Genomic DNA, 22,154 nt, shown 5'->3' with positions numbered 1-22,154 from the left:
TCACCATTTAATGCCCAGGCTGAACGAATATAAAGAAAAGTTTTGTTTTGGAATATTCGGCGTCTAATATGATTAGTTATTACAGTAATGTGAGTTATTAGTAGTTTTGTGTTTTATTCCGTTCGTGGAAATGTGTTCGAAAAATGCGTGAGCGGCTTGCGTTTTGTTTTCCGCACGCAGGCCTGGTGGAAAATAAAGCGGCATCGACACGAACCGCGCGTGAGAGAGGACGAAAACGCAACTACGCAATTGAGACGCACGCGAAAAAATCGTCAGCGCGTTTTTCGCAGCGCGCGCGCGTCACGTCCACATAATTGTGAACATTTGTCCCTTGTAAAAATAACTTTGGCAAAGAAGCTAAACAAACCAAAAACAAATGCCATCAATTTTGCGTACATTTTTCGGGCATGATGACTAATTAGAACGAAGTAAGTGTATGCGGAAACAAATTGTAAGTTTAAAAAGAGTTGTAGGCACCTTTCTGACATTGATTATGCAATGTGGCGTTGTTGGTAACGCACTGGACGACTGGCCGGCGGCAGCGTGGTGGCGGTCGGCGGCGGCGACGCCGGCGGCGTGAACGACGTGACGGGCGCGTGTCGTCGAAAGCAGCGGCGCACCGTGCCGAAAACACTCATGCGTGGGAAGTGCGTGCGAATTTGTGTCCTGTGTCCGTTTGTTTTCAAAATAACTCTTCAACGCGCGATAAATGATCACTTCTTCACCACCTCCTCCTCATGATAAGGTCGAGTGTTGTTTTATTGCTTGGTTTTCTTCTTTATTGTGGTGACGATATAATGAGATGTTACCACGCGCGGTCGGTGATGGCTCGAGTACGGAATCATCTTGGTTCGCGCGCGCGGTTGCAGGAAAATAATCTGGCCGCCGCCGCCTGCCGCCGCCTGCACAAAGGCGGAAAATCTTTGCACTGCACTTTGCTTGCACTCGAATAGTAAATCACCGCGAAACGCACTTCTTTGTTCATCAGCCGGCAAAGTTTTCGATTTTTGACATCGATTTAGAGTGATTTTCGGGGAGCAGCACTTTTTTGTGTTCGCGTCTGCAGCGAGTCGGTTTTATTAATTATCGCGTTTTTTGTTGTCGTCTTGTGTTTCCTCGAGGGAGAGAGGACGACACCTCCGTCGGTGGTGGCGCTCGGAAAACTCACGGCTGACCCGGCCTGCAGTGACGTCGCCGGCCAACTGTCTGAGCGCGCCGTCCGCCGCCAACTCGGGCCGGCTCGCGGCCGACCGCGCGCCCCCGCACCCCCACCCTACGTCAGGCGCACCGCGACGCGATCGCGGAACTCTCACGCGCGCGCCAACGCACCGCGGTCTTTTATTCGCGTGCATTCGCAACTCGACCTGCAGCGTGCAGTAACGCATCTTGCATGCAACGCCGGCAAACTTATAATAACACAAAACATAAGAAAACAACACTCTAAACTACAATAGAATCTTCCACAGAAAGTTTATCAAATCATAAGATTAATCGGAAATTTCATGTCACAATCTAATTATTTTCTTAGGCAAGAATAAAAATTGGTGGAGGCGCCATTATAATTTTTTATACAAATTACAAATTATGTAAAAAATGATAACTTTCAATAATAATTACTAAACATAAAAACATGATATAAGTATTTCCAAACAAGGAAACACAATTTTTTTTCCTATTTGTTAGTTTTTGGGCTTTTAAAGAGCTCATGTGTAAAGATACGAGTATGAATGCAAACGGAAAACAGGTTTGCTGACCTGGGACAATCGAAAATGCACAAACCCTTTTTCTACCTCAAGTTTTAACCCACAGCCCAAAGTTCCCTAACAAAAGACATCTTAAACTAACTTAATTTTAACATTTATCCTACACAATTCACACCAGAAACTTGAATAACAAAAAAATCCCAATTTAAAGTAATTTATAAATGTTTATTTTGCTTTAATCATCAAAAAACAGTTTTGTTTGTGTCTGGCGAATCTTGAGATAGGTTAGTCATGCGCCCACAAAAAACCTCACTCCTGCAACGTGCAACGCGCGGGTGTCCTTTGTTTTTCACCTTTTTCAACACGGTTTTTTGCGTCGGGAGTGCGAGCCGACACGGAGCCGACCATCGTCGCGCACGCAACGATGCGTGAAGAGCGCGCAGCGAACGCACGAAGGAGTCAAAGGACGTTACACTTAGACAAGACGAAAGAAGCGCCAACAACCAACAAATTTAACTACGTCTAGCGCAATTGCAACAACACGACACACTTAAATTAAACTTGCATCGCATCTAAATAACGCACTCGAATGTTTCTTTGCAGTCCGATAAGAACCGCTAAATTACTCGCATACCTCAATTATATTTCGCCGACTGTTCAAAGTCAAAGTCAGCTCGTGATTTACAATGATGAATCATTTAATCATTTAACAAACGAACATACGTAACAACGCGTGTGCGTGCGCGCGTGTATGTGAGTGCACACGCGTTGCGATCGTTTATTTTTATTTATATTTGTTGCTAGGAACGCATCGTGCGCGGAGATGCGATTATCGGCGCGCTACGCAATCCGCCGCCCGTCCCCCGCACCGCCACCTTCTCTAAGTGCGCTCACGCAGATTCGCAACTCCAATTTGCAATTCGCAACCGACCGCGAGTCAGTTCGAGTGAACCCAAGAGGGGCCCGTTGCGCTGCGCGGCGTGCAATTTTTTTTTGCAAGCGTCGACGCGTCGCGCTTGCGATTTTGCCGCACAATTTTCGGCGAGATGCGTTCCGAGGTCACGACCCTCGCGCGCAAACACCCAAACATCGCACAGACACATTCCCCCCATTTAATCCATCTAACTAAAACTCTTTTTATACCATTCTCAGTCTTAATTATTCTGTCGAAACTCTAGTTCACTAATGAATCAGACTGCTTCGCGTTTTTATCACCACACACTTATCAAATTACTTTTTGACCGGAAATTTTTGTTTTTTCCGTGCGCGATTTTATGTGACTTCTGCGACCAGACGAAAGTGTATTTTATTAGGGTAGTCACCCCTCGTTTTGGGGGTCGTTGCGACGCTGCACGCTTTTTTTGTTGTTGTGGTGGATTGCCCATCGACACGTCTGCGTTTCAGCTAAAACGCGCCGGCGGAAACAATTGCGCTTCGGGTTTATTCATCCGAACACGCGTCTTTCTTTCGTGCTGCTCCTCGTAGCGGTCGTGGCGACGTAAAGACCAGTTTGCATTGTTTTTATGCTCAGCTGTTCCGCGGCCCCATAACAATATTCTTTATGAAGTAACAAAGCTGAGCGAACGACGGCGAGCGCACGATCGTAAGCGATGCAATAATATTTACGGGACGAGCGAGCGTCAGGACATGTGTTCCTGCATCCTTGAATCGTTAACAGGATAACTGAATTAAAAAACATTTCCACTTGTTTAATTTTTATCAACTTGTTAAGTAATTAATAAATTATCTACTTTTAATATTTTATTTAGAACGATTTTATTTTGATTGAAAAAGATTTAAAAGAAGTCAATTTCTAGTATTACAAATTGTTGTCAGTTAATGATAGTATGTAGTGCACTTGTTGCCTTGGTTGGCGTTGTTTATAAATACAAACTCCGGTTAAAAATATCACCAACCTATCGTAAATGTCAATTAATTGATAAGAATAGATAAGTAGCGAAAAAGTAGCCGCACCAAAAATGTTACGTCAGCGATAACCGGCTTGGGATGTTCTCGCAAATTACAATTGCAAAGTTTCGTGAAAATTTATCACGGCGCATTATTATTCCAAACATTCGGTATCGGTGCACACAGCGCTGTTGGGAAGTGAGTGTAATCGCGCGACACAACAATATTTTGATTAGAATGTGGCATATTGTCAGTCGCGGGGTCGCAAATGTGCAAACGCGCTGGTTTCATACGCCAATTAATACTTGCGAAAAGTTTAAAACGTCTGACACATTTGACCCACTTTTCACTGCAATAATAATGTATAATGAGGGTCAAATTCGGACACGAGATAATGGAACATTTACGATGAATACTGCAAATCTAAAACGTAAAAATGTCAAAAAAACAAAAAAATCATAATATTATCTTGTATTTTTGTTCAGAATATAGATAAAACGTCTTTATAGTTTTGTAATATTAACGTTGTTATTACTATCCATATGTCGATATTGGTAAATATCTACTTACATATTCATTGAATGGAACCTTTTATATATATTATTTTTTACTGAAAATTGTTTCATTCATTTCTTTCGTATTTTTTTAAAAACCTATTATCACGGCGCAAAAAAATCGAAATTTTGCTTTTTTGGGCGAAAATTGCTAAGATTTGCATAATATAATCTAAATAAAATTTGCATTCAAAAATCCAATGAACTTCTTCTTGTAACATGATGCAAAATTATGACTTTTGAAGATTTATGTCGCGAGCTGTAACTTTCGAGTAGCATCGCAATTCGCAATGTCAATTCAGATTTCGAGTAGCGACGGTTTTGAAGTGCTATTAGCGCTTGGAGCGCGGCCCGTCCAAATTTTATCTAAACGACCTTCGACTGCTTTTTCGCACACGCATACACAAGCGCGGCGCGAGCGGCGAGGATAAGAATTCGCGATTTGCATGACCAAACCGAACGATACACCAAGTTTGCAATTTTTTTCCACCGCAGAGTCGGATCTGCGTCGAAACCAGCTGCAATTTATCGTTTATTACACGCCGAATCAAAACGCTCCAAGTAGGTACTTTCCTATAGGTAAAACATGCAGTAATATTTTTTACGCAATTCGTGACTTGTTTGATTGTTTCTCGCGTTCTTGCGGTTCGAAGAATATCGATAAAAATTTAATTATTTGACATGCAATTATTGGAGGTAAAACTTACTTTTTACCGGATTATCTTAAAGTTCAAACGGTAATGGAACAGCTAATTTGCTATTATTAGACGTTAGTTAATCGGGAAAGTTAAATCTACCACTTTTTGCATAAATGCAACATCGTAACAAACATAATCAAGTTCATCAAAATTATAATCTCTTATAAAATTAATATTAATAATAATTTTCTTGTTGTGTCTGCTCAAAGTTTACTCTTTATGAGTGTTTATCTAAGTTTTACTTGCAAATATGTTTTCTAGTGCGCTAACTCCTTATCTAACGATTGCACCTTAATCAGATTTTGTACAGTGTATCACAATAAGGTAATAGGTACATGTGCATGATTTTTTGCATAATTTTGCGTGATCACTCGATGAGTTACATCGCATCCAACACCACGCCACCAATTAGCCTGTCCGAACACAGGATTCGTGACTGGATGTTCTCTTCATCAGCGCGGCGCGCACATGAAAAACACATTAAACAATTATCATATCTGCATTCGGTGGATTCAGACGATGCAAAAAAAAAATCGGCAAGGACTGCGGTTTTTACAGCGCGCTGCTCGTAATTGAATGGCAAACATGATTTCATTGCGCGTTCGCGCGCGGTGTTGCGGGACGGCGCGACGTTTTCATGTGCACGCAACAAGCTAATTCGGGCGCGCTAAGCCACCGCTCGGCGTGTGTGCATCGCATTGTTATAATAAACCCATTGCCGCCTCGCTAATGGCGGCCGAAAGCGGTCCGACGGAGACAGAGCGCGCCCGCGCCCGCCAATATATAGAATTAACCTTGACCGACTGGAAATAAAAATGCCAGCGGCTAGAATATCTATTAGAATGAAACCCAAGCGAGCGAGAACCCGCAGCGCAGACCGCGGGAGCAGCAATAGAAATCGAATTTTTTATGCTTCATTTAATCACATGCTAGCGAAAATAAAAGTAAAAGCTGTATGATCATTAAATAATTATTCCTGTCTAAAGCGGTTGCAAATATACCTGGATGCAATCAACAAATAAAAATATGTTTCAAAACAATTTATTCTAAGCTAGAGATCTGAAAATTTAAGAACCAAAAGAATCTAATATAAGTCAATATCAAAACATTGATAAAACATAGTTTCGCGTGGATAAATTTTCGATTATTTCCTTCCTAAACTTTGGTCCACTTATTTAAAAGTACTGAATGTTTGAGTTAAGCTCTCGTTTTCACTTTTCCGTGCAAATGTTGAAACAATTATTTGTTTTAAACTTGCCAACTTCCGATCGCAGAACGTTACGTAATTGTAAGTGGGTTTCGCAAACTGGGTTACGAAACATGTGAGGGAGGATGGTCCACGGCGTGTGCGGCGGCGGCGGCGTTGTCGCGGCATCTCGGGCGCGCGCTAATATTATGCACTTTATGATAACAATAAGAGGATGTTTCGCTCTCTTCCATGAATTGTGGCCGCGGCTGCGGCAGTGGCAACAAACAGAAGGGGAGAATAAGCGAACGAAAAGCGGTTTGCGGTATGACTCCTGTATTTTCCATGCTCGACGCTGTGAAAGCAAACTTGCGAAAAGTTTCCGAGATGTATATATAAGTTGAGCGCTGGAGAAGGTAACGCAAAATTCGGTTTGTGTGTCACAATTTCCCTGAGCTGATTTATTTCGTCCTTTTTATTAGTAATAGGTGGGTGGAAAAAGGTTGGAAAAAGTTGGACAGCAAACAAAATTATAAATGCAAAGTCATCACGAAAAATATTGAGGTACACACGCGCGTTGTAAGTTGTAAATACTGCAAGACGACGTATCAATTGCGATGCATTATTCAGGAGGAAGCGAGCGAGTGCACGCGCGACGGGGGCGGCTAGGAAGGAAGGGGTGGCGGTGGCGCAACGTGCATGCGACGAGCGCACGAGACGTTCCTTTCGTTCGGCACGTCGACGAAAACCGTCGGAGAAGCGGCGCAGCGGTTTGGGGGGAGGCGGCTGACGGCGGTTGCATCCACTGCCCTACGTTGCCGCGCACCCCGCGCCGCATGATACCCAAACGTACATACGCCGCACGGCAAACGCAACGGCCCCTCTCCGCCCGCCCGCGACGGCATCGACGACCGACTTGAGCCGGCGGCAACGGTGGCGGCGGCGGTGGCAGGCTCGCGGGTGTGAGCGCATTCCGCACGAAACGGGCAGGCACGTTAGCCCCTCGTTTTATGCGAGACACGAGCGCGTGACGCAGCCGACGCGCGGCACGGGGCGGCGGGCGAGCGGGCGACGACTACGACGTTAGCATTAACGCTCCGGCGTGTGGGTGGACGTGGACTAGGCTAGACTAGTATTGATCTAGGCTACCTTCACCCACTAATTCGGCGTGTGCGGCGCGGGGCCAGACGGCCGGCCATCTTCACGTCTTGACTTTATATTGCGCGGCTGCCGTTGCCGCCGCCGCCCCGCACGCCACCCGCGGCTGCAACACACACACGCCCCGTATTGATGCGCACACACAGCGTGTGCGAACGCCAGCTAGCGCGCTAGACAACGACCCCCTGCCCCACCGACGGCCCGCCGCCCCCTCCTCGGAAAGCCGTCGCGGGCTCGCGCCGACACGATCCGCACCAACACACACGCGCCTAGGACGGAAATTCACACGCACGTGCAACGCAACGTCAAATTCAATGAGTTAGTCCACCGTTTTCCTTCCTCCTCCTTTCGCCTGCTCCTTCCGCCCCCTAAAGGCTGGGGATAAGGTTTCGGAGGTTGAGGTAGGATTCAGACATGCGTCCCACCAGTGCGGACCCTCATTACCGCCGATGCGCGCGGCAGCGGGGAAGAAACGACCGAGGACCGAGAACCTAAACGCGAGCCCCAGAGGCGGCACAAAATCGACCTGCCCCAATATCTCTCTACACCGAACAAAGCAACGCTGGAACTTATCCCACATTCCTGGCCAGACCCCATAGTTGCCTCAAGGACCGCAAACTGCATAATTTCATCAGCCGGAAGACGGCGACGCCAGCCGACTCACACCGACGCCGCCCCACTCTCACTTCCACTGCGGATGCGAAGCGTCTCAAAGCGTCTTGGAAGCTAATTAGCGGCATTTATTATTGAACCCTTGTCTCCTCCTTTCATGTCGTCCTGTCTTACGCTGTCCTTCATCCCGTTTTTATTTCCTGAAGAGAACAAGCGGAAAAAATAAGAAAAACCTTAACGCTTGATAAAAATTGATTGCCTCTGCGAGGAGGAGGATGCATGCTGTGTGGGTGGGATAAGGACTCCCGTCGTGTGCTGACCCACAGGACTTCGGCGGCAGCGTTCGCATCAGATCCTGCTGCTTCTTCGCGTGTGAGAAGACTGCATTTCGGTTAACAGCCGCCATAAAATCCACACAGGATAAGACCACGTCCTAGCAGCCCAAGCATGCACCTGACAAGGGAATCAATTCACGTCCGCCTTGCACATCGCCTGCACTATCCTCATCTATCCTTCCAAACTGTTTTTCTGCATTTAAATCAACCCATCAACATTCACAATAAATACATAAAATAAAATTATAAAAAAATCCCACATCCTTATTATTTTCATCAATTCTCAACCCATTATCCCATTTCAACAGAGTACGTCTCTGCACACGGACTTATATAGGATTGTTCTAATGTTGGATTTATTCATTACAGTCATTACGCGTGTTAATTAATTTATGACAGGATAATTATCCTGGCGAAAGCGATGCGCGATGTGGGAGGACGAAAGCTGTGCAGAAAAGGAAAATGCGGCGGCGGGGCCAATTAACTTGGCTTCCCACATAACGACAAACAACAGTAGGGTCCTCGTTTTATCATTTATATTTTAATTGTCAGGATAATCAAACAAGGACTAATTACTTCATTCGCAACATTAAACTTATCCAACTAAAAAATATTTTATAATGTATTTATGTGCATAAATACAGAAAATTGCATTTTCAGTTGTATCATAAAAGATTGTTTTCGTGCATTGCACAATAATTATCAACCATACGTAAATGTAAATAGATAATAAACTAAACGATCAAGCGAACGGAACGCACACTGGAATACCGGTTTTTGGCGATAACAAATTCGATTCTTGTTCGTAACTTATGTTACCATAGCAACAATTTTCAAAAAAACGTTTCAAAATTAATTCTTTAGAAATTTACTGACTCAAATATAATTTGAAGTGGAAATTAATTAAAATTTGTTGGTTTTTTTTTTCACTTACCGATTCGGTAGATAAAAATAGTGAAATAAAATCCAAGTTGATGATTGTTCTTGTATTTGCTTGTTACACCTCATGAAAATCCATTGTTCCTCACACTGCGTCAAGTTTGCAAAAGTTTTCTCACTTCTCCTTAACTGAATTTAATCGTTTGAAATTTTTCATTTCATAGCGATAGAAATTGCACTTGGATGTTAGTATTGCAAAACGTTGATTGATTGCTTTCCCGTGATGATGATGAAGATGATGTGCGCGAAATTTGATCAGTTGGCGAAAATTGCCAGCAACTTTCACTCTCGATCGCGGCGGCAATTGTCAACCCGTCATCAGCTCGTCGAACAGTTCATCGCGTGCGTTTTTCGCATGCGGCGGGTCGGCGTGCGGACGTGGTTTGCAGTTGGTCGCGGCGCGTTTGAAACCCGACTAGAGAAGCGTCGCCGTCGCTGTCCGCTGCATAAAATTCGCACATGCACACACAACTCCGGCTCGACGGCTCGCCGGCTTCGCACACACGTCGCACGCGCGTGTGTTTCTGTGCGGCTTTGCTTAGTTTTTCGCACACGCACACGCAAACGGTCTCCGAGCGAGGTTTTTTTGTTTTGGAGGTCAAGTTGGCAAAAATTTTGGTGCACGACCTTTTTTACGTGCACGCGCGCCGCGCCACAGGCCGATGTGGTGTGCGTGCGAAATATTTGCACATTCGCTAAATTAATCGCACGGCGTGCGAGCGAGTGAGAGTGATATTGCGGTATATACGCTGTGCGTCGATTAACCAGGCAAGGCGTTTGTCGTTTGATAATTCGCACAAATATTTCTATTCGTGTGTGTGTATACGCTTTTTGCGTAACCGAAAGTGTGTCAGGATCACCGTGCAATAACATGCGTATAATGTAAATTCGCGAATTGCGAATTTCACTGCGGAATCAAGTTTTATTTGCGTACAAATACAAACATTGGCTTGATCTCATTTTATTACCGATATTTTTAAACAAACTACAATTTCATTCTATACATACGTTTTATCATTATTTGATAAACAATGCGTTAAAACATTCCGCCGTTTAGCAGGTTTTCACAAACACATCGAAATAAAACCGTTTGTATTGTGAACGTGAGTGCGAGAAAGAATAAATAATATAATTATAATGCTTTTGTTGAAAGTGCCTGAAAAACTTTAAAATAGTTAATTTAAAATATTCATTGCAGATTTAAGAATCTATTTGTTTTCGTGATAAAATAATGTAGGTAATAAATAAGTATTTAACGCCGATTGCCAAGTTGCATAAACAATCTATAAACACTGCAGACATTATAAACATTAATGAACGTCTAATCGAAATGCAATCCGCGTCCGCTCGAACGTCTCGATCGAGCGAATAACGCCGCGAGCGCGAATGCTGTTTCAAGTTCAAGGATTTCGCGATGCAAATGTCATAAAAAGTCGGTGAGTCGACGTCAAGTTAAAAATTAAATCATACTCGATAATATGTGATCGCTATAAGCGCGATGATTTCGGTGGTGTCACAAACAACAAATCCCAAAAACAATGTCAGAATTCATCAAAATTAAACATGTTTCGTGTTGATATGTCCATGTTATGACTTAATAATGTTGTAATTAATATGCCCAAGCATTGAATTCAAAACGTTTCTTTTATTTTATAATATTTGTGTAAAAGTTTGAGTGACAAAAACATTTCTATGTGGCATTAAATGTGGAACTTTTAAAATTTAGTAATTGCAGCTACGTGCTATATTCTTTATTTGTGAATCCCATGGTAAATACGATTGCGCGCTGAAAATAGTTGGGCGACGCGAATTGTGCGACGTCGTGTCATTCATTAGTGACTAGCGAAACCGCACGAAAACACACGCATTCCCTGTTTTTCCGCTCGTTTCCTCGTTCTAATCACTGTCGTGCTTATTGCAGAAAAAATTAAAACCGTTCACGCTGCGCATAACACTCCGCTTCGATATGCGTTAAATTGGAAAATAAAATTCCTTCGATGCATTTTAATTTTATAGCTTGCATATTGATAGTGCCTAAATTTTATCACGTATTCTTATTGTATTGCATTATGGACTGGACTGGTACGTACATGATCATGTCTTTAACAAAATGCATTAATAAAATGATGATTGCGATTGTTATCACATGCGTACTGCGCGAATGCGTTTCGTGTTCCTGTTGTGTGCCATGAGTTAATGATTCAATGTCACGGCCTCGTCATTGGCAATAAGCCATCTGAGCAAAACGGTCGTGTGATAAATGCGGGCAGTGTGGTGTAAGAGAGAGTTGAATGCGACAAAACGCACTCAGCGCGAATCGCTATCAACGCAATGCGCAGTACACATTGACTATGACTTAATCTCAAACAAACAGCTTACAACATACCATGTCATGCACATAGCAGCATAATGCCAGTCAATTGTGTTTTCGATTTGAGGTCTAGAAGCCCTAATATTAGCTTAATATTGGGCATAAGGAAGAGGTATTAAGCAAGATTATTAAAGAATTCCTACAATCCTATCTAAAATTATATGCAATCAAACTAAGGCTCTTATTTCAATGAAATATAATCTCTTATACATTTCTTAAACATCCTGTAAACTATGCCTACACTTCACTCTAAGTACAAAAATCATAACCTATAATATTCATAGGAATAGGTTAGAATAGGTTAGAATATGTTAGAATAGGTTAGAATATGTTTGCTTTTTTAAAAATTCTTGCAAACTTATCAAAAAACGTGTTTATTCAAACTAGGTCTTTTATTTCAAAAGAATATCACTTCCTAAACATTCCTTAAACTTCCTATAAATTAATCATAACCTTTACTCTAAGTACTTAAAGGATTTTACAGCATAACCAACAATTTTCATATTAAAAAATGTGTTAATGAAACTGAAGATCTTATTTCAAAGAAATATAATCCCTTAAATATCCTAGACAATAAAATCAATTGAGATACAAAATAACATAACCTATAATTGATATAAGCATTCATAAGAAAAGTTAGGTTAGAATAAGATGTTCCTTTTTAATTGCACGCGTTCCTTGACAAACAATAAAATGCATGTTGAAACTGATTCGTTCTGATTTTCAACTGTTCATGCGTCAATGTGGTGTTCACTGTCGATTGCAGCGATTTCTGCGATCGTTGAAACTGATTCCGATAAAATTTATTGCCTTTTATGCAGCCATCGCACGAGCGAAGTATCCGCGAGTATTTTCGCAACATTGATTCATCCTTTATCGACAACTTTTTTGTAAGATATCGCAATTTTTCCGAGCTTCAAGAGTGAGTTGTAGTAAACACTGTTGGAAGCACGTAAAACTTTTCTTTTCGCAATTATTCATACGAATTCACAACATGGTACCTACTACATTTAAAAATAATCTTATTTCAAGTGTCAGTTTAAAACTTGCTGTTATTCAGAAATCGCTAAAAATGAAATAGTTATGAAGACCTAGCGATCACCTAGCACACATCAGAGGAATACGCTCCATGGTTAAACTCCCACTCGAGCTTTTGGACCCCGAACCGCTTTCCACACTAAGCTTAGCTCAAAACCTTCGGCGTGTAAGTTCGTGCCATAAGAGGGTAAGAGGCAGAGAAGCTGCAGGAAGATATATAAAAGCGGAAATTGGAAATTTTCGTATAAATCCATCGGGCGACGGATTAGGTGTCGCAGTCAGTTTGCGCATAGCTGATGGAAGTTACAACCAGCCACCAGAAACGCAGAGCTATCCTTTGGAGGAGTGTGTCACAGACACACGCGTCCAGGCGCATTAACTTGTCATATATGGGAGGGCATGTGGGGGGTGGTAATGGAAAGAAAGAAGGTGGAATACGGAAGAGGCGTTGTTAAAACGGTTTTACTACCGGCGTTGCTCTTGTATGAACAAGTAGAAACCATGAATAGGAGTCGAACTGGTGAAGTGGTGATTGTAGGGTTTTACTGTTTTGGATGGACCTACCACTACCATCATTTGTGTTAACGCTTGAAGAACCATTTTCTACTTTACATCGTGTGAAATTGTCGGCATTCTTAGAACAATGGTGCACTGTGCATTCTTCGAAGGTCGGCACTATTATTTGAAGTGTTTAGTTCTTGATTTTGAAAGAACTCTTGTTAAACTGGCAGCAATGAAGAAAATGTTTTAAAAAATTTAAATAATATATTAATTTATTGCTAAATGAAAAGAAGGTGAATTTCAATCAAAGACATGATTATTAGCGGATGTGCACCCTGGCTCTGGAGTGTTTCACATTGGTGAATTCACCCCCAGTAGGGCTGGCTGTGTGTCCGTGCGACCGGGTGCGATTACGCAACACACACGCGAGGAGAGGGAGCGCACGGCCGGCGCGCACGCACAGGCGTACGAGGACGTCCAATAAGGGCAGCGCGTCGGCCGCCCTTCGCAAGGGGCGCTCCACCCCGTCGGACGCCGCAGGCAGCCGAAGCGGGAAAACCGCAAGGGCCGTAATCGCGCGATGGCGCCAAATAGCGCGCACACCGAGCGCACCCTCCCTCGGCCTGCCGCCCCCCGTCGCCCCGCGCCGCCGCCGGCCGGAGAAGACGGCGCGGCACGCATACGAATGCAGCACGTAGCCGCGTTAAAGTGCATCGGCGCACGGACGGACCGGGGATCTTCTTTGTTCCCGAAAGCAACGCGAACATCCCCAATGGCAGCGTCGGGAAGACGGCGAGCGTGCCGCATCGAAATGTGCGCATTAAACGTCATTATTTCTGAGTTCTACGCGAACGTGTTATCAGCACGCCAAGCGCGCGGATAATGACGAAGGATGTAATTAATGCAACTGATAATTGAATAATATTTTTTAAATGTACCTATACCCCTTTGGTTTTAAACGAATAACATTCTCTGCAAATTACAGAAACTTTTATGTTTTTGTTTGTTTGTTTGTTATATGTCAGATGTAATATGCTTCATAACGAATGTTTTCTATTTTAACACCGCGCATGTCTCATTCACATGAAAATGAAACCCCAGAAGGGTGTCGGTGATGGCAAGGATAAAATTATAAAACAATTGTTACTGACGCATTTACGCCTCGCTCCGAAGCCGGGCAAGTGACGGAAAAACGCTGGAGCAAAATAGGTGAAAATGTGCAATGTGCGCATCATAAATGTTAACACCATTAACGCCGGCCTGCTCGTCTCATCCCTCATCTGTGCCGACCACCCCTTATAACATTTCTATGGCTTTTGCTTTCGTTGGTACACATGCATTATCAAAAAGTTTACAGCGTGCTTCATACCTACTCACAGCGTAAATTAATAGCTCCATGTGTGCGCACCTATACAAGATGGTGGAATATATTTACCACCACAGCAAGTGGCTTAAACAAGCAACTTTTAGTTTTACTTGATAATGAGTATAATGCGGCGTAATACCGGCCGCGAATTATGCAATTATCTATTCGATCTCGTGCGCATTTCGCTTTTTAAAGAGTGCAAATGTCAATTATCCGAAAATTTTGTTCTGATTGCAGAGATAACGTGGTGAAGAAGGCAGAAGAACGGAGGCGAAACGCATGCGCATCAAGATAACACGTCGTAATTTCCTTTTCCTTTGCGTGAACCAAGCAAGAAATAATCGCGGGTTTTAAAGAACGTTTGAAACCAAATTTATTATGAGTGAAGACCTGCTATGAAGAAAAAAAATAATGAACTGCGTGTACATTAAGTAAAAGTTTACTGAATGACGTATTGAAAACTTGTTATTATCTCATTACATCGAATAATTACATTTTTAAAGTACTCACACACGTCTTTATGAATTTTTATACTTGGGTTTTCAATATTTACTTACTTAGCATGTGAGGAAATTTACTGAAACAAATGTATTGCCAATGGAATAAATTTCGGCGTGCATTTTATTTCGGCTGTTATTTCCTGTATTCCAGTAGGTAGAATTCTATGATCCCATGCGTCGGCACATGTCTGCGAATTGCGGATTTTTTGCAACAACCTTGAGACGAACGGATGGCGGGCCCCAAACGGGCGGACGAACGGACGGCCGCGGCCGAAATGCGTGCATAATGAGTAGTTGTTATGCGCCAGTGACCAAACACACGAGCCGGCAAAAAACGCACGAGACGCATCAACATATCAAGCCCGCGTTCGTGGCCCGCCAGACACCACCGGGCCCGGGCATGTGCGCACGCCAAACCGCCACCCAAAAAAGAAACAATTAAAAAAAGCACCCAGCCAACGGATTGAAGTTCAAAACTTGAGTTTTGCTGTTTAGGGAGGCAGAACAATTCGAAAAAAGGGGCAAACATGTTCAGGAAGTAAACGTTGCGATAATTCAGCCGTTAGAAACCCAAAGAAGAAAAAAGAACTTCTTTGGCAAAGAAATTTTTAACTTTAAATTAAAAAAAAAACATGATTTCTAATAACAGAGTGTCGACAATAAAAATCAAACACATCGAAATGTGTGAGCGAGATTTGTCAAGGTTGCACCTCCGCACGCTCAGTCGAGTTGTGCGCGTACACTCAGAATGATCAACGCGCCACTCGCAATTAGAAACGAATTAATCGATTTGCGAGTTGAAAAATGCGCGCCGCAAACCCGTTTTAAATGTCTCAGATCGAATAGGTGTAGATCGTTTCCGGCTGATCTCCTTAATCGTAAGCGCATTCGCGGACGCCGACTATTGTTCATTTATCATCGAGATAATCGTGTAATAAATTCAATAAATACTGTTACTTGTACAGAACACCAACAATCATTTAATCGAAATGGGCTATATTGGTGTAATAATTATTGAAAAGTGATTCAGTGATTCAGTCTGAAATGAATTCCTGTACCTAATTTCTAAGATGATTATTGTGGTAGATAAAAATTAAATTTAGGCAGGTGGTCGAATTCGGCGAAAAACGTTGTTTTCCAGTCGCTTTGACCGACTTTTAAAATTTTGCTTCGATTCGTTTATTTTCAGGCGTTCAAAGTGCGTTTCCTAGAATCGTAATTTCGTTGGTAAAAAACGCACCCGGTCCCCCAGGTTTCAGTCAGTAAGTCCAGACACTTGGGCTATTAAATTCAAACATCCTGCGCTTCTAATCCATCCAAACAAACCGAATGCCAATGCAAAACGTGTTTCTTGTTTCGAATTCGCTGTGTTTGGTGTTTGTTTCGCAAACATGCGGCGTGCGACGTCTGGCCAAAAGCTACACAGCTACCAGACATGACGGAACACTTCCTTGAGTTTTATTTATTTCTGTTTGGTTGGGCCTCTTGTTTTGTGTGGCGTTTTGTTTCGGCCAGACGACACGTAAAGTGGGCTATATTTTGCGTGCGATTTTTTTTGGGGGACCGTTAATTTTCGGGTGGGTTAATTTGAGTCGGAAAGGGGTAACGTGCTCACGAGTCGGCATCGGTTGCCATCCGACGGATTACGTTTTGATCGGTGAGCGACTGAATAATTATTAAATAAATTATAATCATACGAGTTTAAAAGTGCTCAATAAATTATACTCTATTTTATTTTCTAAATCTATATTATTTCAAAGCAAAGTTTGCAAAGTGACTTAAGTAATTTGCGCATGCAATTCGACTTGCACAGTTTCGCACGTCAGGGTGAATTGCCATTTCACGCTTGAGAGATGCCATGCGGATGCCGATGCCATGCCACTTTTCTAGTGCGCAAGTGTGACGCGCACGAACTGCAGCAACCTAACCAAACATCAACTCCAACTAGACCCGATATGCAACGTGCGTGCTCTTCGACGAGATTTGCACGATCTATCTTAAAATCAAAGTCGTATCAAACCTGATCAAGCAGATCAAGTTGATTATCATTATTATCAACAATTCAGCGTTCACACCAACACGAAATCAGCCTATATGCTACGTTTTTATTATTTCAACAGCGTATATATTTAATTTTAGTGGATTTCTTTGCATTTTTATCATTTTTCTATCTTTAGCGATGACATACGAGAATCAAAAACCCATAACGATCGTCAATAAAAACGGTTTAACGACGTGCGGCTCTCGAGTAACTCAACGCGTATTATGCAATCGCGTTCATCCAGACTTTTCCTCTTAGTTTTACGTTTTCATTTAATTTTCAGCGAATCGCACTAACGATCTGATCAACTATCAAAATCATATCAGTCGGACGAGTTATTAAACTGTTTTCTTTACACAAACCATAATGAAAAATATATATTTTCCTTCTTGATTACGCTCGTCTGGTTTGAGTGAACTTTAAATAATTTTTTATATGGATAATCATCAAAGAATGCTGAAATCTAGCGGCATGAAGCACGAAACATCAAATTGCATCCGCGACGCTGCACGCAAACGTGTTGATTTATTGCTAATTAAGTAATGTACGCAATTAACTCAATTTCGCAATATGTAAAGACATTTAAAAGAGTATTCATTAGAATAATACAATCTGTAATTATAAAAGAGGAGTTTAATTTTTAATATTACCCTGTGTGGATTTGCCTGCGTTTTTTAAATAACTTTTTTAAATCATTGCAATTGCATACGTGTGGTGCGTTTCCTTTTCGACTTGAGAACCGCAAGTCGTTGGTACTTAATTATTACTTAATAGCACTCGTGAAGTGTTCTCGTTAGCGGTTATTAATTAGCGTGGCAATAAATCACGACGGTCAGGGCGGGTAGGTGGATGGATGTTTTTCGCACTTTTGCACTTTTTAGGAAGCGCATCTTTTACACTCAACTTCTTTCGGGCGCGGAGGCGGCGCGAGAATGCGAACGTGCTTCGTGTTTGAGCTAGTGGTGCGTAACGTCATTTAGCACTGTCAATAGAATTACCAGTCTTGGATGGAGCGCATACTAAAGAGATGCCCATTTGCTATTCACGCGGACTCACCAAAACTAGAAAAACAAGTATATCGTTTTCTCACAACATGAAGAAAAGATGGATAAATATGTTATAAAAAATAATTTTGCTTCCCGTTAAGCTCTTCTTTTGATAATGGGTTAATTACCATTCTTTTGCCTTGGTAATCCACTATTTCTATTCGAATGAGCTAATCGTTTTGAGTTTGTAATTTTTAAATAATAAAAAAGATTTAATTGTTCTACAATAGGTCAGAAAGATATGACATAATTTTATAATTACTCTTTATAGTTGATTTCCCAAAAACCCATGACTGTAGGTAACTTCTTAAAATCGTTTCCGATTAGGTGCGAGACGTATTTTCATCGCCTTTTTGCAACTTAATTTCGCGGTACACTTGATTATGTGTTCCCGGGGTTCTCTAGGCAAAAGTTTGCTCAACGCGCGATGCAAAGCAAAGACTCGCCGAAGGAGCGAAACACTTTGTTCGGCGCTCGGTACCGTTGCGAGCGGCCGAGCAACACGAAAAAATCCGGATTGCATTTCACGGTCGAGCGCCGACGATCGACACTAATTACCGGTGTGCCGGAGCCAGAGCAAACGCAGCGCGCCGTTTCGCACAGAGGGGAGAAAAAATGCGAAACGCACGTCCTCTGGGCATCCCGCGTAGAGATCACCGCATGTTGTACTACAAACTAACAACAATTTAAACCGAAGCACAATATTCCAATTGTTAAAATTAATTTCGAAAAAAACAGCAATATTTAATGTTCGTATGTTTAGTTTGAGGTTTAGTTTTAGAATGTTATGTTATTTGTTTGCTTCTGGGAAAATCCAAGATCGATGTGAACCTGCCTGAAAGTAAACCGTAGTTTATAGATAAGTGATGCGTTGCGTTTCGTGCGTTTGCGTTTCTGACGCGAAAAGCGCCGCGACTCCGTCACGCTCTGCACGCTCTCAGCAATCATCGATTTTGCGCATACCTTCCGACTCGCCAAACGAGCGATAAAGTGATCTTCAATTTCGATCACTTTGCGCTCTCGTCAAGCCCAACAAACGCAAACAGAAAATCAAATTCAACGTTAACATGACTTTTTTCGCATGGCTCAGGTGCAGTCCTCCCACATGAATTGCAAAGTTTATAATATAAGTACCTAAAATAATTATTTCTGTTTTATCGGCAAAATCCGTAGGTGCGAATTTTTCCACTGCGACTTATATAGTCATAGCCGTAATGAAAGCGTCGAAAAAACTACCAGCAATCAAACAAAATCTCGAAGATCATGAAACTTTCTCAAGGATCGGCGCATTTCGGCGGATTGGTCGGCGTTTTCACACGTTTCCAGGGAGCGGAAGACGAAAACGCCAAAGATGAGTGTGCGGCACGAACGCATTGGGCAATAAAATAAATTCATTTCGTCAAGTCGCAGCCCATCAAGTATGGAAAAGGAGCGCGAGTCGAGTCGCACATAAAATGTCTTCGCCGGCGAAGACCTCAAGTCATGAGCAAAAGCGCCGCCGTCGCGTCGCACGACGATGCAGATGTCAACTTCCTACTTCCAATTCTTACGGATTATACCAAGTGATAGTAATAAATAACTAAATAATTAATTACGTTTAAAATTTTCATTCATTTTTTAATGAATAAAGTTTTATCTTATACCTATAATTTCATAAATATTAAGCTAAAATAATTTACGTAAATTGTGATTTTTCTGTCGTTATGATTAATATTTTTGCGTACACCCTGTTTAATTGGATTTTAAACTAAACACGCAGGCATAATATGCACGTAATAATAATGGGGCGAACGCGTTCGACTCGTTTGGCATTTTATCGAGTTAACGAACCGCGCAGAGAGCGCTTTTCTATTACACGGCTAATTATCGGACATAAATCCGGCGATTTCCATGCGCTTTCCATTTTTCAGCAACGACGCACACAAATCGCCCGACACTTTAAAGACAATTTGTTTGTAATCCGTAATATGTTGATTGCGCGCCCAGAGTAAAAAAATCATAGAATTACCTGCGAAGAAGTTCCACACGACGTTGCGATTTATGCCAGCCTTCCATTCATGAATTTCCGAGCTAATTCAAGTTGAAAGCACCTGAAAAAATAATTTCCAAGTTAGTTTCCGCCAGTAGTACTGCTGCTACTAGTAGTATTGAGTATTGATTATTGACTAAAATTAAAAACGCTTCTTTTGTTTGTTTCCGTTTGTTTTCGTAGAGTTTGCGCGAGGTCGGTTGTGTTGCAGTGTGTTAAAAATTGAATAGTCTCATGCGTGCGAGACTATCGCGGCGTTTCCAGCCGCCCGAATTCCGAATTCGGAACTCGAATGAAAAATGAAAAGCTCGCGCGCAATTTTTTGCGAGCGCCCGTGCTCGGAGAGAGAGCTTTTCCATCGTGCACGGCGAGTGTGTTTTGTTTTCTATCGTCGCGAGCGAACGGCTAGAGGAATGGACGCAGCCGAATGTTGTTTACCGCTCCGCAGCGGGGCTGGCAATTTTTTTCTTTTCGTTTTTTTTTTTTAGGTTTTGTCCAGTGCGTTCCGTGTGTCCGCGTTTGTCCGTTTGGCTGCAGTCGAGCGTGGCCGCGCGCTGCCGACGCTCGTAAATCAATAGTCTGTTACTCTAAATAGAATCGCGAAAATCGCTCGCGAAAATCCGACAGGGGACAAAAAGTTGCAAAAATTTGATGCGGATGCAAAGGGGAGAGTGAATGAATATAAACATGCAACAAGCAACTTTTTGAGTTGGTTATTTTTACATAAATGCAGTTAGAGCGTGGAGTAGCATTTAAAATTCTTAAAATGAATCAATATTTACTGATAAAGGGAAGTGAATGTCTAAAATTGTATTTATTGTATAACACAACCATTCAACTGTATATTTGCCAAAAAGTAGAAAAGTTATAAACTTTTTTTTAATGGTAAACCGCTGAATTTTTTATATATGGCATGCATCAGCAGCACTAATTATGACATTGCCAAAAATCACATTTTACGCATGGCTAAATTTAATTCGCAAACGTTTGTTTCAATGTCACTCGGTTCGACGCTCAGCACAACCTCGACTCGACACAATAAACAAACGCATCCTGCAAGTTCGCACTCGGCATTCACTAGTTTATTAATACAATCAATATAATAATTCAACAACATTTCATGCAAAAATGTGCCTTCTAAACACGGCGCGTTTCAATTGTATAAGCGCGATATTTTTGCGTTAAATATGCGTCGGCTTTTTAAAATTTATTTCTGTGCAAAAATAAATTGCGAAATGTTAATTTCAAGGTCCTCGGCGTGTCTTTTGTCGATGGAAGGATACTTTATAGTCTACGACTAGACCAAAAAAGGTTTCGCACAAAAAGCGGACCTTGAATCAATCCGTTTGCAAAATAAAATTCAAACGCGTTGCGAAGTTCGAAGCGAGGCCTTGATTTGTATGTACGAAAATCTAACAGACGCGAATATTTGCGAATCGGACGCACCACGTTGAGAGCGCTGTGTGTGCTGCGGATTGCGCAAGTCGAGTAGGCTTGCCGGCATTTGCTCGTGCCGTGACCTTTGCCGAAATTTCGCACAAAGAATAACCGTGCGTTTGTGCGAATTTCGCGAACGCACAGTTTTGCATGGCAGGCGCGTTCAAGGTGTCCAACGAGCGCGTCCATGACCACGAGTGCGCGACGCACGTTTCGCAAGTTTTACAATACACACTTGAGCATTTCGCACAATGCCCACCGATTGAAACTTTATGGCGGTTTATAGTTACAGTAATGCGCCGTAACCGGCGTTTTATTAGTCGCTTGGTTTTTGTTTTATTGCCCGGAGAATATCGAGGGAAAATTGTGACGTCGTCGGCGATAATAGCGAATTTGTTGCTATCAAAAATACATTTTAACACCATATATTCAAGCTTCTTTCAGTTAAAACAACACTATAATCTATTTAAAAAATAATTCTTAAGTATTGTTTAATTTATCACCGTGAAAATTGCCATCAAGTGTGTACGAGTGCATGAATATGTTTGAAAATCATAAGGAAAGTAATAAAATTAAATGTGCACACTTTTGCATTAGTATCAAGTAACGGCGATGGCAATGGCGATCCTCGCGGTCGTAACGAGCGGTGCTCCGCAACATCGCCATAATGTTGCCAAGTTATTATAAACCGACTAATTACGAACACATTCAACAATTGAAATAAATCATTCT

The 22,154-nt window shown here is 42.1% G+C and overlaps 1 protein-coding gene across 7 annotated transcripts in view; it reads right to left on the bottom strand.

The window, feature by feature from the left end:
• The window catches only part of mamo (maternal gene required for meiosis), a 97,881-nt gene that overhangs the window by 11,776 nt on the left and 63,951 nt on the right, over positions 1-22,154 (bottom strand). For 4 of the 7 annotated variants that reach the window (XM_065315066.1, XM_065315070.1, XM_065315071.1 and 1 more), the window contains exon 1: positions 478-1,214. The gene's annotated coding sequence lies outside the window, so the exon portion shown is untranslated. Of the gene's footprint in view, positions 1-477; positions 1,215-9,088; positions 9,528-19,964; positions 20,047-22,154 lie in introns of those variants that run through there. The other 3 variants (XM_065315068.1, XM_065315069.1, XM_065315067.1) reach the window with 2 other exon arrangements.

Source organism: Atheta coriaria, unplaced genomic scaffold (genome assembly GCF_025399875.1).
Source record: "Atheta coriaria isolate IRGN ID8LTWV9N9 unplaced genomic scaffold, Caltech_Dcor_3.1 hic_scaffold_11_pilon, whole genome shotgun sequence".
In the NCBI taxonomy this organism is placed as follows: domain Eukaryota; kingdom Metazoa; phylum Arthropoda; class Insecta; order Coleoptera; family Staphylinidae; genus Dalotia; species Dalotia coriaria.
The sequence above is the reverse complement of the archived record's forward strand: the minus strand, read 5'-3'. Positions and strand labels throughout refer to the sequence as shown.